Raw genomic sequence first — 20,676 nt, forward strand, 5'->3', positions numbered from 1 at the left:
TAGACCTACTGTCATGCGTGATCCACATTTGAAATGGAAGTCAAGTTCACATGGCACAGGAACTGTAACATATCCAGGCTCCTGGGAAATTGCATCATATCCAGACTCCTGGGAAATTGCATAACTAAAATATGACTTTATTTCTCTAATTTGATATAGTTGTATTCAAGACAATAGTGCAATAATGAGAAAAAGGGGCCTAGTTTTAACTATTTAGCTTATACACTCAGCACACGCAAACTAATTTTTTCAGTCAAGGAGAAGGAAAATTAGTCCATGTAGAATTTCATGCTATCATGGTGATACTGCTTTAATTGAAAGTTAGCTCAGAGATCTTCACATTCCTATGATGTCTGCTGGGCAGGCTTGGTCTAACCAGAAAGAAAACCTTTCTATTTCGAGTGTGGTCATTATCTAAAATCCCAGATTTCACATGTTCACTTTGCTCTGTTTTTGGGAAAAATTCCATTAGCATCACAGCACAGCTGACATGAGTTAAGATCATCAGGAATGTTTATAGAATAACAACAAGTCTGATAACTGAAGGTATGCCTGACAGCTGGCCAATTCCTTTCTGATACTGGCTTCAAAACTCATTTTCTATAGCTGAAATCCATGTTTTCGAACTTGATTCTTCCCATGCTCGTTGTTTGTCTCAGAGTTGAAACTACAGAAAACAAGAAGTGAAAGAAACTAAATTTTATTAGAGCAAAGCATACATTTTCTTCGCTGTAACCCTTATACAGAACACACAAGCAGCTGAAGAGGAACAATCTGAGAACAACTCAGTTCCCCAGTCCAGAGTCAGACTGGTGAAAGTTTCCCAAGTGCTTTTGATTTGGAAGTTAGCATTCTCAGTACTACATTTTGAGAAAATAGTATATGATTGTAAAAAGTCATTAATTTAGTTATATTAGCTTCTCTGGAGCCACTTGCAATCTATGTTGTGTTTGTCAAATTGTTCATAAAAACTTTTTGTAATTTGTTTATAGGCACATATTATATTTTATATTAATAGAATAGCAATAAACTGCTCACAGCTCAGCTACAGTGTTTCTAACACAGCATTGAATTGTTTTTATTAGTTCTGCTAACAATGCAACATTTACTTCAGGTACACACTGCAGCATTGTGTTTTATCTTCTTAAAATCCACTAATAATTGGCATTTATGTAAAATGATTCCTTTTTAAACTACATAAATTTTTTAGTGTCACATCGGTTACACTATTAGATTACGCATTTGTATTTGGTCACGAATTGAGCTTTGTCTAAATGATGTTATATGACACCTAACAATCGCTGGTCAGGACAGGCTACCTTATTAACTGCATTTTCAAAATAATTTTCAAGTGCACACAAGAGCTCTTCTTACACTGTATGCTAAAAGAGGTTAAATGGTTTTAAATGGCATTGTTAAATGTTTCGGAAAGTCAGATTTCAGTTTACAAGCCAGTGCTGTAAATGTAGGTCCCCCAATCTCTAATAAAACTCATAAATTTAAATTCTGTTGGTGTGATGCAGAATTTAAAAAAAAAGCCATTTAATAACCACTATGTCCCTAAAAAGCAAATATATGCACAAGTGTATGCATACTCATTGCTGTATTCATTATTACACTAAAATCGAATCTTTATTTTGAAAATATGCAATCTTAAATGTTTCCAAAATGTTACCAATATGGATGATTAGGCGTGCTCACGTAGCAGGTCTCCTTTAGTCTTATGACCAGGGGAGATACGTATTATTCAAAACACATAAGAGATTAGCCTCTCATCCTGAAAAATAATAGATATACATAGAGATGAGCCTTTTCAGTTAACATCAACAACTCAGTGGGAAATAAAAAAACAGGAAAAAAAAAGTGTATCAAAAAAATGTTCATAAAACTTACATGCAACACAAAGGTAGATGAAGAGCTAAACAGAGGGGAGATAAAGAGCAGACTAATTACTTGGTAAACAGGAGACAGTTTCATAAGTGCAGTGAAATAAACACCCAGGAACCAAGAATGTGAATCAGTCACGCCAAGAGCTGAGAGCTCAGTGTTGGAAATTCATGCTTCTGAACATACCAAGTGAAACAGGTTATAAAAAACTAAATATGATCTCTCAGTTCAGAATATCAGTTAAGACGTGTAACAAAAGCCTTAAATGGAGAAGAGTATTCTGGGAAGTATTGAAAAGCACCAAAAAAACAATGCAGTCATTTGTCACAGTCAGCATGGTTTCATGAGAGGAAAGTCCTGCTTATCAAACTTGATTTCCTTCTTATGTCAAGGTAACCCACCTGGTTTATCTAGGGAAGTGAGTTGATGTAATCTTTTTGGATTTCAGCACAGCTTTCGATACTGCCCCTCACAGGATCTGTCTGGACAAACTGTCCAGCACACAGCTGGATAAACACATCATGTGGTGGGTGACCAACTGGGTCATGGGTGGAGCACAGAGGATAATAGTGAATGGAGTGACATCAGACTCGCAACCTGTAACTAGCAGATTCCACAGTGCTATTTGATTGGTTTTACTATTATGCTTCAGACATAAAGTATATTGTGAATTGTTCTTCTTCATAGCCAGATATGGTGACTGTATGTATTTCAAAATACATGCAATTTACATTTTATTGCTGCTGTCCTTGCTTTACTTTCTCTAGTAAATGGGGATTATTTAAAGATTACTTATATTTTTATAAATATATGACTTTACATTCCCAAAGGTAAAATTTTGTAGACAGAGGCTCTTATGCATGTTTATTTCTAGATATTCATAGAACATGATGTGCAAGCATAAAAATGAATATTCATCTTTGCAGGCGGGCAGTAGATTCAGTCCATTAGCCTTCACAAGCTGGCAGAAAGAGAAGCTGCTTTAGTCCTGAGGCTGCAGTAGCCAGAGCAGCAGCTGTTACACAGTGGGTTTTTAGCATGAGTGAAATAGGTCAAACTGAAAGCTGACTGGTCCTTAGACAGGCTGCAAGGTGTAATGCCTCAGCACTTCACGACTCTCGTGTGTCAAGGGCACGTCTCCTCTTGAATGTGGCATGAGTTGCTGTCACTTATGGCCGTGTTCTTGCCTCATATTGTACCAGTTCTTTATGGAAACATCTCCTTAACCACACATGGGCCATTTATAGGTTATTGCTGCACAGTTCATCTGGCTCTGGACACAGTGACTGGAGGAAACTGTACACCATGCGTATGATAGAGGACTATTGGTGAGACAAGGAAGGGAAGAAACCATTTTCCCTGACTGACACTCTCTCCTTTCATCACATTCTGCTGCATTCAGCCTATTTCATTTCCCTGGCATCCCATGAGGAATGGAAATGCTCACACTTACCAATTTTTACTGCCTAGGAAGGCTGAGTGCATCAAAACAATGGAAACCAACGCATGATCCAAGCTAAAGCACAACCGCCGGTCTCCAGTACTCCATGAATGAAAGCAAAGATAAGGAAACAGCACAGTAAAAAACATGACAGTTAAAAGCCAAGTAGGATTAAGGACATGGCTGCAGTTCTAGCAAAATGATTGCTTAGTCTAAATCTCTGAGATCTTTAATAGAATCCCATAAGTTTAGAAAGAAATCTGATTATAAGGATGTTAATGTGCCTAAGTGTAAGCTAAGCTCAGGTTTGAACCAAAACAGCCACAGTGCCTTTGTTGCCATGTCACTAACTGATCATTTGGAGCACTGGGATTGCCAGGATTGACACAGTGAAAATTAAAGGCTATTTGTGAGTCACTGATAATTAAGTAGGGAGGAAGCAAAGGAGAACCTGTTTTACCACTGGTTTGGCAGGTTCAGAACATTACTTGTGTCCTAGCAGGAGAGAACAAAATGCCATGCTGGGTTAGCAATGCATTTCTGCTGTGTATTTCCACAGAAATTCGGTGCAGAGCACTGCTAACAGATGAACTGACACAAGGACACTTTGGCTCTCCATGTCAATGCAAGACAGCAATATTTCATCATATCGAAGAACTTCTATTTCACACCTGACTGAAACCCAAAATATGAAGTCCCCAGATAGATGCCTCTTTTGGATTATGTCAGTCTGAGAAGCCAGCATGCATTAAAACTGCGTGTGTCAGAAATGGCTGTGCTGCATATGCTTAGCAGGTGCTCATCAAACATCTCTTCAGACTGCCTTTGTGGTATAGCAAAACTGAGAAGAAGTGATTACAAAGTGTGAACCTGATAATCTCAAAACATGCTGGTCTTATTAGCTATAACAAAAAGACCCTGCTCCCTGAGTAATCTCTGCAAACTGTCAAACATCACCAGACATGACAGCCCTTGTTTGGCTCTGGGATACTATCCACACTGTAAACTATTTGCCTGGGCTTCTGCAGATAATGGAGATGGAACAAATACTGCAGTAAATGAACCTATCTGTCTCACAGGATGACATCAGACTGGATCTCTGCACAAAATACAAGTATTATTATGGAAATTGTATTTTGACACTTTGATACAAGAAACACTCCCAGAATATTTGGAATAAGTTATCTAAAATTTTTTTTCTTGGGTGGGAAAGAAACATATCAATGGAACAGCAAAGATAAGAATGACTGCATTTTTTGTCTTTAGTCATTAGATAAATGCCTTAAAAAAGACTGCATAATGAAATACAAACACTAGATAACAGGTCAGGGACCATTTCTGAAAAATACTTAGTGACATATATAAGACCTCAGCCCCAGAGCTACAAGCACAAAACCAGTTTTACTTTTAAAAATATACAAGGCTCCAAAAATTCGCCAGTCAAACCTTTAGAATAGCCCTCGGTTCTTTAGTACCTTGAGGTAGCATAAAGACAGGACTCTGCACACGTTTTCTCGGGAGATACTTTTACTGGTAACTTTAGAAAAAAAGGGAGAAAATAAAGGAAGTTGGCAAAAGCTTAAGAGGGTAAGATACAACCAAGAGAGCATTCCACAAAGCTATGACTTAGCACATACTAAACCATGCAACTTAGCAAAATCCAACCCATTCCATCCAAGGTACCCAAAATATTAAGAAAGGAGATTAAGAGAAGAAGTAAAGAGGGAGACAATGAGAGAAAAACAGCTACGGCCAGAGAGTCCTGTGCAAGTCCAGCTTCTGCATGGCCAGGTGGTAAGTCTTGAGCCAAGATGGAGCCACATGTTGTTGCTTAATGTGTTTTGGCCCTCTGTCGCCATCCCTCCCAGGCAGAACTCCTGGCCCATTGGCCACTCTGGCGCTCTGGGGCAGGGTGAGGGACAGTGCTGCCGATATGTGAGCCAATCTAAGGCTGGGTTAGGGGTGCTGGGGGGCATGGTGTGGAGCAGTGATCCTGGGCTGCCTTTGACTGACAGCCACTCCAGGGTCACCTCAGCAGGCTTGGAGGGGCTGGCATGTGGGATATGGCATTACCTCCCCACACATACACACACACTTGAGTTGGTTCTGATCCAATGCTTGATATAACAAGCCAATGTATCACAGCACAGATAGTCTTCATTCACTCTGAGGTATGTCTTTGAAGCCAAAGGTAAATAGGGTATAAATAACACTCGAGGTTATATTTAAATATGGCACAGCCTTCATTTGCCATAGGCAATGCTTTAGTTGTGCTTCAGTGAAGGCCTCTCCTAGCGTTACCTAAAGACATCCTCAGTTACTCTTACTCGCGTGTAAATATAAGAGCAAAATATCCTTTTTCTGTCCCTCAAAAATCCACAGTTCCTGGAAGTCTGAAAACTGATAGTGCAATTTCTGTCCTGCAGGTGGGCAAGGCCTGTGTACCATCTCTGCATTTGTATAAAAACTGAATAAAATTTCTCCTACCTTAAGGTATTCAAGTTTAATGTCTTAGTTTTCAAGCTAACTGTAGCCACCAGGAACTGAATCATTAAATTAGGAAAAAGGGTCTCAAACATCTTGAATTTGTTCTTTTTTGCATAGCCCATTTAAATACTCATTGAGCCAGACAGAAGGAAAGCATGAAAAGGACTATATCTAAGTCTGTAGGTATGGCTTGCACCCATAAGCTAAACTAAGACAATAAAAAAGCCCCCAAAACAAGATGACTTCATATATGCTGAGTAGAAGGATTGACTTCTAGCACTGCTAACTCACTGCTATCTCCCTGACAAAGCCTGAGCATTGCCAAGGAGAAATAATGCTCCTTGTTAAAAGCAAACACACACCACCTCCCACTAGTAGATGGATCCCCAGCCAGTCTCCAAGCAATAGCCACCTTAGAAACCAAAAACACCCTCATTGCCCTTCTTCCCTCTATCTTACTATGGTTCTATTGCTGAGCACAACATTTTATGGTAGGAATATCCTTTTGGCTTATTCAAGTCAATTGTCCCAGTGGTACTGCTTCCCAACTTCTTGACCACCCTTAGCCTACCTGGGAGGTGGGATGGGTAAAGTGGGAGAAAGAAAAAGACTTGGACCTGTGCAAGTGCTATTCAGCAATAAGCAAAATATTAGTGTGTGTTATCAACGCTGTTTAGCCTCAAATCCAAAACACAGAATCATATAGGCTGCTGTTAAGAAAATTAACTGCATCTCAACTAGAACCAGTATAGAGACATATTAAGAAAAGCTAACTTTTGTGGTTCTTGACAATAAAGTACTCATGAATTACTTGACCATTAAAAAATCAGCACAATCTTTGTTCCCTCAGCTGAATGCCCCATGTCAGTAGATTAAACATGTTTTTTTTTCCTTTGGTCCGCTGATGAGCTACATATTCTCTGCTAATAAATAAGGCATAACAGTAAGTCAGTAATATTAACAGTAAGTCAGCTTAAGTCCTGATTCAAACCCTAAGTCCTGATTAAAATTAAAAACTAGTATGTTTTGTCAGGCCATTAATAAGAAACAAAAGTAATGGGAAAGATTTGAAAGCAATTTATTCTTCTCAAAACATAACTGAGGAACTTTTTACCTTCAGAAATAAATTTCTTTATAAGCAACTAATCCACCAAAGTGGTCAAAATACGTCCAGTCACTGGCAGGATGTTAAGCTCTCCTCCACAAGTTGTTCCACTTTCCATGACGTGGTTACATATTCACGGCAGGTGGAGGTAAAGCAAGAGAAAATAAACAGACTGATACCTACAAAGCACAATCAGACATTGTCCAGCAGCTTTGAATTTGCAGTTTTTCCACCATGTAGGACTATAGTGGTAAGTGAAGAATTCTCAAACCAACACCAAGAGCAGCTGGCACTTGAACCAGTTTTTTTTGTCTATTTGGATCTCAGAACATCCACAAAAGCAAATGGAAATCTGTACAAATAATGCTTACCTCCAAAATGCTTCCCAGCAACTAGAGTACAACACAGTGTCTTCATTCTTAAAAAATAATTTGTTCTTTGCAATAGCATACACAGGATTCTCTACCTAGTATCATTAAAATAAGATCACAAACCTTGTTTAAACTACCTTAAAATAAGTTTGTCAGTCACTGTTCTAAGAAAGGTAAATGAGGATTGATTTAATAGCATCAAAGATGGAATAATGCATAAAATAGAAGTATGAATTATATTTACAAACCTCAGTAGATTCCATTAAGAATTATACTTAATGCAGCTAAATTTCATTATAAAATTTTCTGCCCATTTGCCCAAATTCTCCAGAGAGAGCTACTTCAGCTTTACATAATCTTCATTCTTTCATTCAAAAAAAAATTCTGGAGGGACACATTTAAATGAATAAATGAATTAAAATTTATAGAGAGTAATATTCATAAACATGATGGATCTAAGAATAATGAATAAGGGATAAATAATTTATGGCATTTCATTTTGTCACACACTGCCAAACTGTGACAATAACATATTTGCTTATGTCCATGCAGACGCAAATCACAATATGGCAAGACTGAAACAAGCAACCAGCTCAGGCAAGGCATGGTGATCATTCTGCTGGTGGAAATAATTTTAAATATCTTAACGAATAGCAGATGTGGCCATTCAAATAACATTTTATTCATTCCTCATTATTTGATCACTTTAATTTTTCATTTGTTTTCAGCTAGAGTAATCAATTCTAGCAGCCAGAGAATTGCATGTCACTGTGGGCTTATCTACTAAATAGCACAACTCAGGGAACTTCATGCACTTATTCTAGATGGTTTTTGATGACATCTGCCTTTTCATTACAGCATTTCTCCAAGGATAGGTGGCAGCTTGCATCCATTGACGAGGAAGGGGATCTCAGTCAGAGCCAGCCTTCGACAGCGTGAGTCCCCAGGAGGAGCCCCCCTTCCCCCTTCTCCCTTCCCGAGCTGGTGTCAGCCCGTGTCCCCGGGACGCGTTTGGGATCGACCCGGCTCCGGCCCGTGCCGGGCGCCACAGCGCCCCCTGCCGGCCATCGGAGCGCCACTGCAGCCCCCGCTCCTGCCGATCCAACAGCGCCCCCTGCTGGCCGCGAGTGGGGCACCGCAGCCCCGCCTCCCGAGGCGCCAGCGCCCCCTGCCGGGGGTGGTTGTACCTGTGCCGAAAGGGAAAAAGTACTTCATTGTTTGGTTACGGAATTGTTGCTTGTTCTGCTGTGTTACATATATATATATATATATTTAGTAAAGAGCTGTTATTTTCCACACCTTTTCAACTGAAGACTCTTAATTTCAAAGTTATAATTACTCAGAGGGAGGAGTTTTGTTTTTCTCCTATCCCGCCCTCCTTAGCAAACACTTTTGTCTCATTACATGAGACACTAGTGCAAGTTAGTCTACATTGCATCCAGCTCAGTTTGTACCTCCATGTCATACCTCTATATCTCTCTACTGAATAAGCCATCTACCTCAGAGGTTCTAGGTGGCAGGTGGAAAGAGCATGTTAAGATCTACATAGATAAACTCTTAACTCCATTTCAGTCTTTGATGGACTCTACAATCAAATATAAGTTGTTAATTTTTGTCACAATTACAATCATACCTCATCTCTAGTCTGAGTGAAAAGCTTCAAGGCACTGAATGGTTCCCTTAATTTTCCCTTCAGTAGACTAAAAAGACCATGTTTCTTTAGCATCTCATATCAACTATTATCAGCTGGCTGGATAACTCCCCTCTTTCCTCAGACAGTGATTCCAGTCTCCAACAGCCCTTAGACATCTTCTGTGTACCTTTTCACTTGGTAAAAGCTCAGCACAAACAGCTTGTCTTATAGTAAAGCTACTCTCTTGTCCTGCTTCCTACGAAAACCTTAGGCTGCTGATCTTGTATCACGTCCCTATTTCCTTCTTTCACTCATCTGTCTGCCAGAGTCTGTCTAGTGTCTCTTACTGCCAACAGAGTGAATTAGCCTTTTTTCAAGTCTGAGCTGCCACAACTAGATTGCTTTGGGTCATCTCATTAAAAGTTAATAGGAGTGTATATGTATTACACTGTGTTAAAGCAGTATATACTTAACCAGCAACTACAAAGTGTATATAATGGTTGTTTTAATAGAAACTCCACCTTGCTTTCCTTCCATCTACTCCATCTAGTGTAACTAAGCAGTGATTTCAACGCCTGGGACATGTAAAAGAAAACCATCAAGTTAAATATGTATCAACTATGTCAAACATTTTTAGTTATTATTCTCCTTCTAGAAGTTTTTCTCATGGTACGTAAGAAACAACATATTTTTTCTGTCTGTATTCCTGATACTTTGACATTAAGAATAATTCATCTGTGTCAGTCTGTGAGGGCCTGAATTTTTATCTGTGTATGTATATTTAAAGCTGAAATACCTTAGAGAGAAATTATTTCTTTAATCTATAATCATAGTTTATTTCAGATATGCACAGAGGTTAGCAGACTAAGCATTTACAGGATATGAATAAATAGCCTTACTGTAAAGATTGTAGAAATACAGTTATGAAAAGTGAATTTGTAAATTTTGTGAACCAGTTCTAGAATTGATCTGACAAAAAAAACCAACTTAAACATACAATTGTTTTGCACACACAGGTTAATGATTTACTACTACTTTTTTCTAAGACATCCACTAAGCCAGTAGCAAAATATTTCCTAAGATGGTTTGTAGTTCATTGTTCATAAGATATTTACATAGATGCTTTCTGTATTCTCAGACTAAGAAAGGGTTTCATTAACCAAGAAAAAAATTGAAGTGTCAATAGCAGGGCTAAATCATACAGAAAAAAAATCGTATCAGAGGCAGCACAATGGTTTTCATGCACAACAAAAGACTTGTACCAGATTTTGATTAACTTATAAATTGAGAGCATGTCCAGTATATAAAAGTAGTCTTAACTGGAAATGCCATTAACTTGTTTATGATCTCAAAGATAATCAGCAAAAAATAATATAATATGTTGGTATTATGACAGCAGTTAGTACCTTCAACAAAAGTCCAAATAGTACAAGATTGAACAAGCCACTCAGGCCATTGCTAAATTTAGTATTAAGTAATCTCACTACTTCAAAATCTTGAAGCTGTTCAAATAACCTAGCAATGGTATAAGAAGCTGAACACAGTAGAGTCTAGCATACTTAATACCACATAAATCTAAGCTCTTACATTATTTACTGTGTGACACAATAATACTGCTCTCCATAGATAGGCATCAAAACTAGCCTTTTGGAACTCCTCTAGTGTTAAAAAAAAAAAAGGCATTTTAAATTTATATATTGCTCTTTAAGTGTGTGGGTGTTTAAGCTTTTGTTATAGCTTTTCTGTTTGGGAAGTACATGAAGAAGCTTATTGATTTAAGAATATCTTGTATACTCTTAAAGACAGACTCTCAAGACTGTAGAGAATGACCACTGTCTACTAGTATCAAAATAAAGCTATTCACAGAATTAATGTTTGACGTTTGTAAGGTCAGATGAAATTGTTATGCACGCTGAATCTGACCTTGTGAACCACTTTGGCCACTGCATTTTTCAAAATATTTTTGCACTGATCACATAAAAATGGTTGACATAGAGCTTTAAGAAATCCATTCAAGCCATGAATCAGAGTGGTGTTTAGTATATTTATCACAATGATTATTTAGTATTCACCAAAAGGGAAATTATTTTTTTTCTTGAATTTTATGATGTTCTGTTAATATCAATATGTTAATTTGCAATATATCTGCAATGGAATGGAATAGAATAGAATAGAACAGAATAGAATAGAATAATTCCAATTGGAAAGGACCTACAGTGATCATCTAGTCCAGCTGCCTGACTACTTCAGGGCTGACCAAAAGTTAAAACATTTTATCAAGGGCATTGTGCGAAAGCCTCTTAAGCACTGGCAGGCTTGGAGTATTGGCCACCTCTTTTGGAAACCTGTTCCAGTGTTTGATCATCTAATTAAAGAAGTACTTCCTAATGTCCAGTCTGATCCTCCCCTGGTGCAGCTTTGAACCATTCCCACATGTTCTCTCACTGAATCCCAGGGAGAAGAGAACAGCCCCCTTCCTCTCCTATTCCTTCCTCTGGAAGCAGTAAAGAGCAATGAGGTCACCCCTCAGCCTCCTTTTCTCCAAACTAGACACGCCCAAGGTCCTTGACCACTCCTCATAGGATATTCCTTCCAGCCCTTTCACCAGCTTTGTTGCCTTCCTCTGAACACATTCAAGGACCTTCACATCCTTCTCTGGACAGGCTGCTCCAGTACCCCACCACCCTTATAGTAAAGAAATTCTTCCTAACATCTAAATCTGTCCTCTTTTAGCTTAAAACCATGTCTCCTTGTCCTATTTTTGTCTGCCTATGTAAAAAGTCACTCTCCTTCCTTTTTAAAAGCTCCCTTTAGGTACTGGAAAGTTGCTCTAAGGTCTCTCCAAACCCTTCTCTTCTCCATGTTGAACAACTCCACTGTAGATCTCTAGTGATTTTTCTCATCTGAAGTCATCAAATTAAAGGCAAACCTGTTTGAAGTTATTTGTGCACTTGTGTTAGCCCTACTGAGCCACTCAAAAATCTTTTGCTCTGCAATTTTGAGGCAGACCAGGGACAATATTTTCAAGTTTAAGGATCATTTTTATTTCCATCAGGTGTTCATGGACTGAATTCTTGATTACCGATTGCTTAGCCAGCATGAAGAATGTTTTGGGTTTTTTTCTGGCCAAGTAGGTTAGTTTGAGTGATACTGTATTTAAACTAATAAAATGTTGCAAAGATAGATAAGAGACTACCTTCAAGTGCATTTTCCTTACTTCTCCTACAGTGCACATACACTTCAGTTGATCTACCAACCGAACAACATTGCTGGGAGGCAAATAAAATTGCTGTGAGGTATAGATACAGCCCCAACTCCTCCCTTGGAAATCTCCTGTGGAAAGCAAGAGTGGCATCTGAAGCAATGGATTATCAACTCAGAGAGATATTGAGAAGCCATTGATGACAGAAATTACCTGTAAAGAAAGAAATTACCACAAAATCAATATCATCTAAAGCAATCTGCAATGAACAGTTCTAGCAGATTAAAGGAAAGAAAACCTCTCTCAAGTACTAGAATTGTAAAATATTTTTCTTTTTTTTTTACTTTATTACTTTGGGGATAGAATAGCTGATTTGAAGTATTTTGTTTTCCTTTGGGAACAATGCCAGAAAGGATCTTCAGTGATTTGTTATCATCTGTGCTAGATATGGAAAGACACGCTTAGCATGTGCTAGATATGGAAAGACACAAAACATAGTTTTTTAATACGTTGTATTGAGAGTATTAAATTCTGCATGTAAAATAAAGAGATTTTTAAATAATCAAAGCTAAACTATAGCAAAGTTCTTCTATATTATGTAAAAAATATTTCCTTCCCTATTTTTCAAGAATTCAAAAATTCTGTGTTTCTACAGATGTGTTTTAAATGGCAAATTTGTTACTGAGTGGAAACAAAAATATGGAGAAAAAGATTTGAAGTGTCTAAATTCTTGTATAGAAAGGTTTTGGACATAAATTTATATGAAAATATATAGAGATTGTAAATGTGGAAATTATTCTTTTGATTTCATTTAGAATTTAACTTTATAAATGTGAGGCAGACTTCAAAAATATTTTGAATGTATAATTTAATCACATCCAGTACTAACTGTTGCCTCCATAAAGGGAAGGTGTGACACCCTATAAAGGGGTGACACCCCAGAGGAGGTGACAGTAGCTCTAATTCAGTGGAAACGCTGCACAATGAGGATTACTAATCTTTGATCATCATCTATTCAAATGGAGCAGCTTTGAATGGTAAGATATCTGTCCCTTTGCCAAAGCAAGCCAGGGTCTTCTAATTTTTATTTTAGGGGGAATGTAACTAAGCAACAGATCATGAGATGGAAGACTTTGATCACTGGAGATTGCTAAGGGAGACAAAGTGGAACTCGATGGAAGGGATTCACAAAGATGAAGGAAGATGGAGCAGAAAAAGGAACAGCAGAACATGCTTTCATGATAGAAAAGACCCTTTTGAATGCCGCAAGAGAGACATGAATAATGAACTTGCAGGTATGTTGTTCAACCTAAAACTGAGGAAAAGGAAAATCTTTTCCCAGTTAATCTGAAAAATGATGCTTTGTTTTTTTTTTTTTTTTATAAAAACATAAACCAACAAACCCCCCCAAATCCAGCCTTATTTTGAATCTCTCAAGACTCCTATATGTCCTCATGTTAAGCACAAAACTTACTATGTGTGTTACTTCTTAACATCTCTTTTACATTTTTGCATCTTAGACTGACTTTGGAATGAGTAGTTCATGTATCTCCCTGACTGTTTTGTGAATGAAACTGTTTCTGGATTTCTGGATTTCAGTTGTGTATTTGCAGTAAATTTGCTGTTTGCTAAATTAATTTCACCCAGCTTTAATCACATATTTCTGTTAACTCTTTCGTTTTTGCTCTGCCTGAATTCTTTACTTTTTTTATTTTAGCATGTTTAAATCTATTTCCTTCTCCTGACATTCCTATAATGGCTGGGGCTTTTTTGTTGTCAAAGTACCTTATATTGCATCTTTCCAAGCTGACAGTTAACAAGTTAACATTATTTATGCTTTTTATAAAAAAACTCTCTGATGTTTTATTTAAAGTAACTTCCTAATGAAATGCAAAACTAATCTGTTTTCAGTTTAGTACAACTTGTACTGTACAACAAATGCCATTGATGACAAACCTAAAATTTGAAGGCCATTACTCTCATACATCAAAAAAACAGATTACCAATTTTTTTTGGCAGACTTGAAGTCATTGTAACATAGTAGCACACAGCCCAGCTGCAACAACCAGAGGGAAGCTTTTAAAGTTCCTAGGAAGGCTGGCAGCTCCACAAGCAATGGGGGGTCGGACAGCAGAAACTGCAGATCAGGGCAAACCAACTCTTACCTTTTTCTCTCATTCACATCTCAGTTCCAGTTGGATCCGGGAGCCCTGTTCACAGCTGCACTTGCCTAGAGAGACAAAACCACGTGTGCTGGAGGGCCTCTTGTTACTGTGCTGCAATCAATATGAAAAGGCAATTAAGCAATTTCCCTTTTTCTCTCAATTTGGTTCCATTAAATCATCTCCATAGCTTTGACTTAGATAGCAGACATAAAAACAAATATTTTGCCTCTGGAACAGGAAACTTTGCACAAACTGGTGAATATTTTTCAACACAATTTCATGTGGAGAGTGAAGTCCTTCACCCTCGAGGGCTGGACACCTACTCTCATTAGCAAATTATTTTATTTTTGTTATTTGCTAATAACAAAGTTATTTGTTTGAAACTTTCCTTATTTAAAGAAAATAATCTGTATTAAAAAAATACCAGGGAGAACATCACTTTTGAGAAAACACACTTGCTCATTAGAGCAAGAAGAAAGAATTTGCCCAAGGTTAAAGTTGTTAACACTTTTTCACCTACAGTAAAAAAAAGCATTTTACATTAACAATCTAAAATAATATAATTTTGTTAAAACTAATTTTACTTATTAATATAAATAATTATGCAGGACAACAGTTTTCTGTGCCAAGAACTGGTGTAAACATTTTACATTATATAATGATTATAATTTGAGGAACACCAACTCAGAAATCATCTTAACATTTTTAAGTCTATGACAATGAATTTCTTTTATTTTAGTACTTTTTTTTTCTGATTTTTCTCCTAAGGTTACTACAGAATTGTAGCACTTGCAAATGAGATGTTCAAAAGTTTTGCAGTATTAGTTTTCTGAGAAGTAGGCATTGGGCAGAGTCACAAAAAGTGTCAGTCTCAGAATAAGATTTCAACTTTTAAAAGTCTCCTTTCTACCTCTAATTTGACTTTCACTTTGAAGAGCCATGCAGCAACAGCTCAGCGTATTTTTAAATCATTCACTCAGTCTTGAGCAGCAATCCATTTTGCATTACCATAATCTGATCTCAGAACCAGACCATGATCTCAATGCAGCTTTTTTATGTCTAACACTGATTTACAAAAATAGAATGCACAATGTAAAAATGAGATCTTTCCCTTTGACTGTTCCTTATTTCCCACAGCATATTCCTCAACCCTTTCATTTATAGACTTTTGTATCTCCTAGTTCTCTGTTACATTTCTGCTTTTTCTCATTCATTTTGTAGTTATTTCTCTCCTTATCTCTACAGCTTCTCAAGACGGCAGTATCTCATTAAAACAAAATTGAAACTGTTAACCTCCCTATTCTCAGTAGTTTCTCAAGGCCTTTGAAGGACACAACAATGCAATCACATACTCATCAACTTCTAGAAACCTAGAATAACTTTTTAGAAATGTTGAATATTTAAAAGAGAACTAGGTAATGCAATTCCTGTCTTGCTCTAAACGGTCTCAAAATACAGTGTGTTCTAGACTCAGGGACAGAGCTAGAAGTGAAACCTTGAAGTGAACACGAGCAAGGAAACATGACTGGGTTTACTGTGCCATTCAGCACAATGCCCAGTAAGACAAGGTTCATTGGAGAACTGTATTTACATATTTGTTATAGAACAGACTGTGGTTTAGATACCATATTTCCTAGGAAATGATGATGCTAAGTTACACCTTTTAGTGAACTGACCACAAAACTGGGTCTCTGGAAGAGACTGTCATTCCTTCTCTGCCACATTGTATAAGGCCCATTCTCAGATGGCCCCTCTATCAGGGTGGACATACTCCTCTGTGCTGGTTTGCTGATCAAATGATAGAGATGCTGATGACCCAGTCAAAAATTAGTCTGATTTTTAGTATAGTCTTTCAAGACTCTTTCTCTAGTATTTCACATGATGGGGTTTTTGTCAACAATTTTTTGCTGAATTCTGTGAAGCTGCTCTGAGGTTTGATCCCTATGTCTCCGGGCAGAATTCATTGCAGGGAAAAAAGCATTAAACAGTCACTATGAGAGAAAAAGAGTGGTAGGAAGAGAGCATATAGGACAAAGAAGAGATTGAGAAATTAACTTCCTAATGTGCCTACTGCCTTCCTGTCTGCCTACTGAAACAAATATTAGAAAATTAGATCTGTGAGCATTCAGAGGTTAAAAAAAAGTCAGGAATAATAGCCAGTGCAAATGGTGAAATATAAAAATGGAAAGTAAATTTGAATTACTTTGAGTAAGATTACACTTTCAGTTAACAAAGGGAACTAAATGAACTGAGTATAACTTGAGCTTGGTGGAGCATTTTACACAATGTGTCATAAAATTAGACTTAATAGAATTTAAAAAAATTACACCAAAGAAGTATACTGTAATATGAATAGTGGTTCAAAGATGATTGATGTAAGGTAATTTTAAACAGAAGAACAAGGTTTAGGTGAGCTGTCCTGTACCTCTGAAATTTGTAATAGGTCCATTCTGATTTAGCAATTCTACACTCACGCTGAAAGAAGAGGAAAGATGGCATAGTAATTGTTCTTACGGATGATAATTAACCAAGCGAACTTGTAAGTACGCTGAAGCAGAAAATACAGAAAGGAATATAACACATTTAAGACTATTAGTGAAATACACAGGAAATATAATTCCCTTAGGGACAGATTCTCCATAGGAATAATATTAATAATAAAACTAAAATAAAATTTTCCTTTCTAGGGGGAAAAAAAAGTGTTAGGAAGCTAATGCTGTAACAAATATGGTGTTCCTGATGCTTGGCTAACACTTACCCACTGAGAACCCAACTCAGACTTCAACTGCCTAAGGGTCCTTGATCTTCTCACAGCCTTGTTCTGGCATACTCTCTCCTAAAACTGAGCTAGTTAGTCATAGACATCTTTCCCCAAGCAAAGTTTTTTATACCTTTCCAGCTACGTTTATGTGCAACACTCTTGCAGGCACTGAAACACAAGCCCCTAGTAGACTGACAAGACATATCCAGTCGACTTCTGGCATGGCTTGCAATGTTGTTTTGCCCTGTGTTTTCCCTTGAAACATGAGTACTATTTCAGGCAGAAGTTAAAATCATGTTTTGACAGTGTAAAATTAGGGATCTGGCTGTCTTCATCTATTGACTGACTTAGTCCTTAACTAAACTATTCTCCAATGAAAAACGCTATCTTCTGCCTGGAAGGACTGTATTCAAATAAGTCAAGTTTTTAATACATTGAATCATACATTTCATATAAAATTTACAGCCTCCTACCCACATGTTACTCAGACACACAAAAAGGATTAATGTCTGCGGTTAATTATTGATTCTTGTCTCAGATGTGAACCTTTATCCAATCTCTGACTGTCACCATGAAACTAATCTTCACTACAAGCCATTTAAATTCACACCCACTGAATTATACCCTCCTGGCAGATACTGCTATCAGGTAGGCCAGAGTTAACTCAAATAAATCTGGTGTGTAAGTTACTCTACTCTCACATTATTCAGGTCTCAAACAGAGGTAGTGTGTCTTCTATCACATTTTTCTGAATCATTATCCTGATATTTGTAAACAAATGTCTAACTTGGAAAGATCCCTACCTGGCTGGGAGAGGGTCTGAAAATATGTGCTTGCTGTTGTGGTTTAAAATCCTCTATGCCTTTTTCAACTTCTACTCTGGCTAATATAGTCTGCATTTTGCCTAGAAGCAGACTTTTAAAAAATCAAACCAAATCACTACATTGATTACCTAGATCTGGCCCATAGTCTATTAAAATCTGACAAATATTTCAGCCAGCAGCTGTAATCAGCAAAGTGTGCTGAAATTTATATCTGAAAATATCTGGAAATATGTATAACAAATCATAAGTTACACAGAAAAATAAAATCTGTACTCTTTGGAAAGGGCATACTCCAGCTTCCCTTTTGCAACTGTAACTAGTGTGTGGTGCACTTCAGCATTTTTAAAGAAAGAATCTTTATATCCACACTTCACTCCTGAAGTTTCTTTCTTTGTGGGAACATACCAATACTTAGATTATGCTATCAATTGTGATACATTTGTTTTTGTTTGTGCTATTTGAAAAAAAAATTCAAATATCTTCCTTTAAAGCATTTGTGGGCAATCTAATTTCTTTGCATACTGTTTTCCTGTCTCAGGAATAGGGTCGCCACAAGTACCAACCTCAGTTTCTCAGTCCTTATTTTTAGTTACTTACTTTAGCCCTTATACTAATTGGACATCATTGTACATATGTGCTTTAACCAGATTTCATTACTTAGATTTATCACAAATATAATTTTTTGAATCTTCTTACTGACAAATATTTTTTCCCTTTCTTGCCTGTTAAGTCCCTGCAGCGTATGTGAGAATGCATTTGAATATCTTAACTTGCTGTCTTCTGTTCCAGCTACACCATATTCTTTTTGTGGACAATACCTACATTAGTTTATCTTTAACCAAACAATTATGGTTCAGTCTGCTCCTCATGTTTTTCTGGTCATGCTCATCTACTTCTTCCCTCTGGACTAAAAGCTAAACTGTAAACTGTGGTGCTCCTTTTATCACTAAAATTACCTATAGATTTTCATAATACAAAGTGAGAACAGCTCAGATAGCAATTTAAGGAGAACTCTCAAAGTATAAATGTTTTTAAATGTATACATTTTTCAAGAAGTAGTTATAGGTTATAAATCTGAGAGGTGAATTTTTTCCTTTCCCTGCTTCACTGTAAGAAAAAGAAAAACGGAGTTGGAATGGGTGGGGGGAAGGGGAGGTAATTAGCTTTACAAAGGATGTAGCCAACCGAACTACATTCCTAGCTGATGGCCCATCAGAGGCTGGGGGAGCCGGCCCCCAGACAGAGGACAGGTCAGATCGTGGAGTTCTCTCACCAGGACGGAGACAGGGACTGTCTCCAGGCATTTCTAGAGGAAAAGCCTGGGAGCCAGTTTTTTTTTTCTGGTTCTTTCATCCTGGTGAGGCCTGACCACTGGCCCTGCACCGCCACTGCCTCGTGACTCCCGCCAGGACCTACTGGTTGTTTTTTTTCTTTTCATCGGAGAGGTCTGTGCTTGCTGGGAGAAGAGGGGAGAGCCTTGGAACACCATCATCTGGGAACAGTGAGTCCTGTTGGGGGGTGAACTGCTTTTCCTTACCCCTTCCTTCCATTGGGGGAAGGGTCCCCCATCTTCTTTTCGGCTCCTCCCGTGACCCGAGACCAACCCCCCGGGCCCCTCTCCCCGTGTGGGGACCGCCAGAGCCCAACAGCGCCCCCTGCCGGCCACGACAGAGAACTGCAGGCCCTGCACCTTCAGCGATCCAACAGCGCCCCCTGCAGGCCACGGTTAGGACTGTGCTGAAGGACAGAGAAGTATTCATTCAGACCTTTTTCTTTTTTTTCTGGGACTACTGTCTAGTTTTTTTGTGTTCTGTTACTGTTTTTGCCAACATACATATATCTTTTAATAAAGGGTTGTTATTTCTTCTGGTTTTTTTTTTTCCACACTTCCTCGATTAAAACCCCCTTAATTTTGAATTTAAAATTGCTGAGAGAGAGGAGTTTGGTCTATCTTATAACTCATCCTCTTTAGCAAACATTCCAGTCTCCTCAGACTGATACAAGTACCTATCAGACATTGCTCATCAATCAAGCATAAAAATTATTAGGCATCAACCACATCTCATAACATTTCCCTCCTTGAGGTTAATAAAACGTATTTTCATATATTCATGTACATTGCCTAGACTAAAATGTGAGTGAATGGTTTCTCTTGTCTTGTTTATTTCTCTTTTTCTAGAGTGACCAAATCCAAGAACTTTACAATATAAATCCTGTAGTCATAGCACTTCTAGTTTCTCCCTTAGGCTAAGTGAAGATTGCTTAAATGCACAGATGATGGGATGAACTGGGTCTTCCAGTTCTGCCTCATTGTTAGGATAAGTTTCCCTTGAAAAGCACCATCTGGCTTTTCCTTAGCATGACTTCTTTTTCTGAATTCACCTTCACATCCTATAGGCCTTTGCTTTTTCTTTTTTCCGGGTAAGTTCATTTTTCACAATCCCTATTTGCCTTTTTATTACATTTTCAAGTTTTCCTGTGTTAGGGCTTTCTGCAGGGCCCATGTACCAGTTTCCATATTAAAGTAATGAATGTCCAATTTGTCCTCAGATGGACAATCCATTCGTCTTCTGTCACAAGGATTGCATGAAGGGTTTCATCAAAGCTATCAACAACTTTTTTACTGTGCTATGCATACTTTTTGATGCTTGCAACTCTGACCAGCATGTCAGATGAGGTCCTCTCACCTTTTCCCAGGAACTGTAGAGTACTGTGATCTGTTTTAAAAAAGATGGTGGCTTTGTCTTATGCTTGTTAGACTTTGCTGAGCAACAACAATTGTAAAAGCCTGGTTCAAATT

General features: G+C 37.8%; 2 long non-coding RNA genes across 3 annotated transcripts; both read right to left on the reverse strand.

The window, feature by feature from the left end:
- Positions 1 to 1,892: 1,892 nt before the first annotated feature.
- On the reverse strand, positions 1,893 to 9,774 carry LOC120323719. Its single transcript, XR_005564486.1, has 4 exons — positions 6,930 to 9,774; positions 4,804 to 4,865; positions 3,341 to 3,430; positions 1,893 to 1,918 (listed from the first exon to the last, which is right to left on the reverse strand). It is a non-coding gene; the product is annotated as an uncharacterized LOC120323719 (long non-coding RNA).
- Positions 9,775 to 11,944: 2,170 nt separating this feature from the next.
- LOC113993159 lies at positions 11,945 to 19,445 on the reverse strand. 2 transcript variants are annotated; one of them, XR_005564485.1, is made up of 3 exons: positions 19,414 to 19,445; positions 14,292 to 14,402; positions 11,945 to 12,257 (listed from the first exon to the last, which is right to left on the reverse strand). It is a non-coding gene; the product is annotated as an uncharacterized LOC113993159 (long non-coding RNA). The 2 variants fall into 2 exon arrangements; XR_005564484.1 differs by having other exon boundaries at positions 11,945 to 12,339.
- Positions 19,446 to 20,676: the final 1,231 nt, after the last annotated feature.

The sequence above is a fragment of the Pipra filicauda genome, unplaced genomic scaffold, assembly GCF_003945595.2.
Source record: "Pipra filicauda isolate LSUMZ 115617 unplaced genomic scaffold, ASM394559v2 scaffold113_size4260070_pilon, whole genome shotgun sequence".
NCBI lineage: Eukaryota > Metazoa > Chordata > Aves > Passeriformes > Pipridae > Pipra > Pipra filicauda.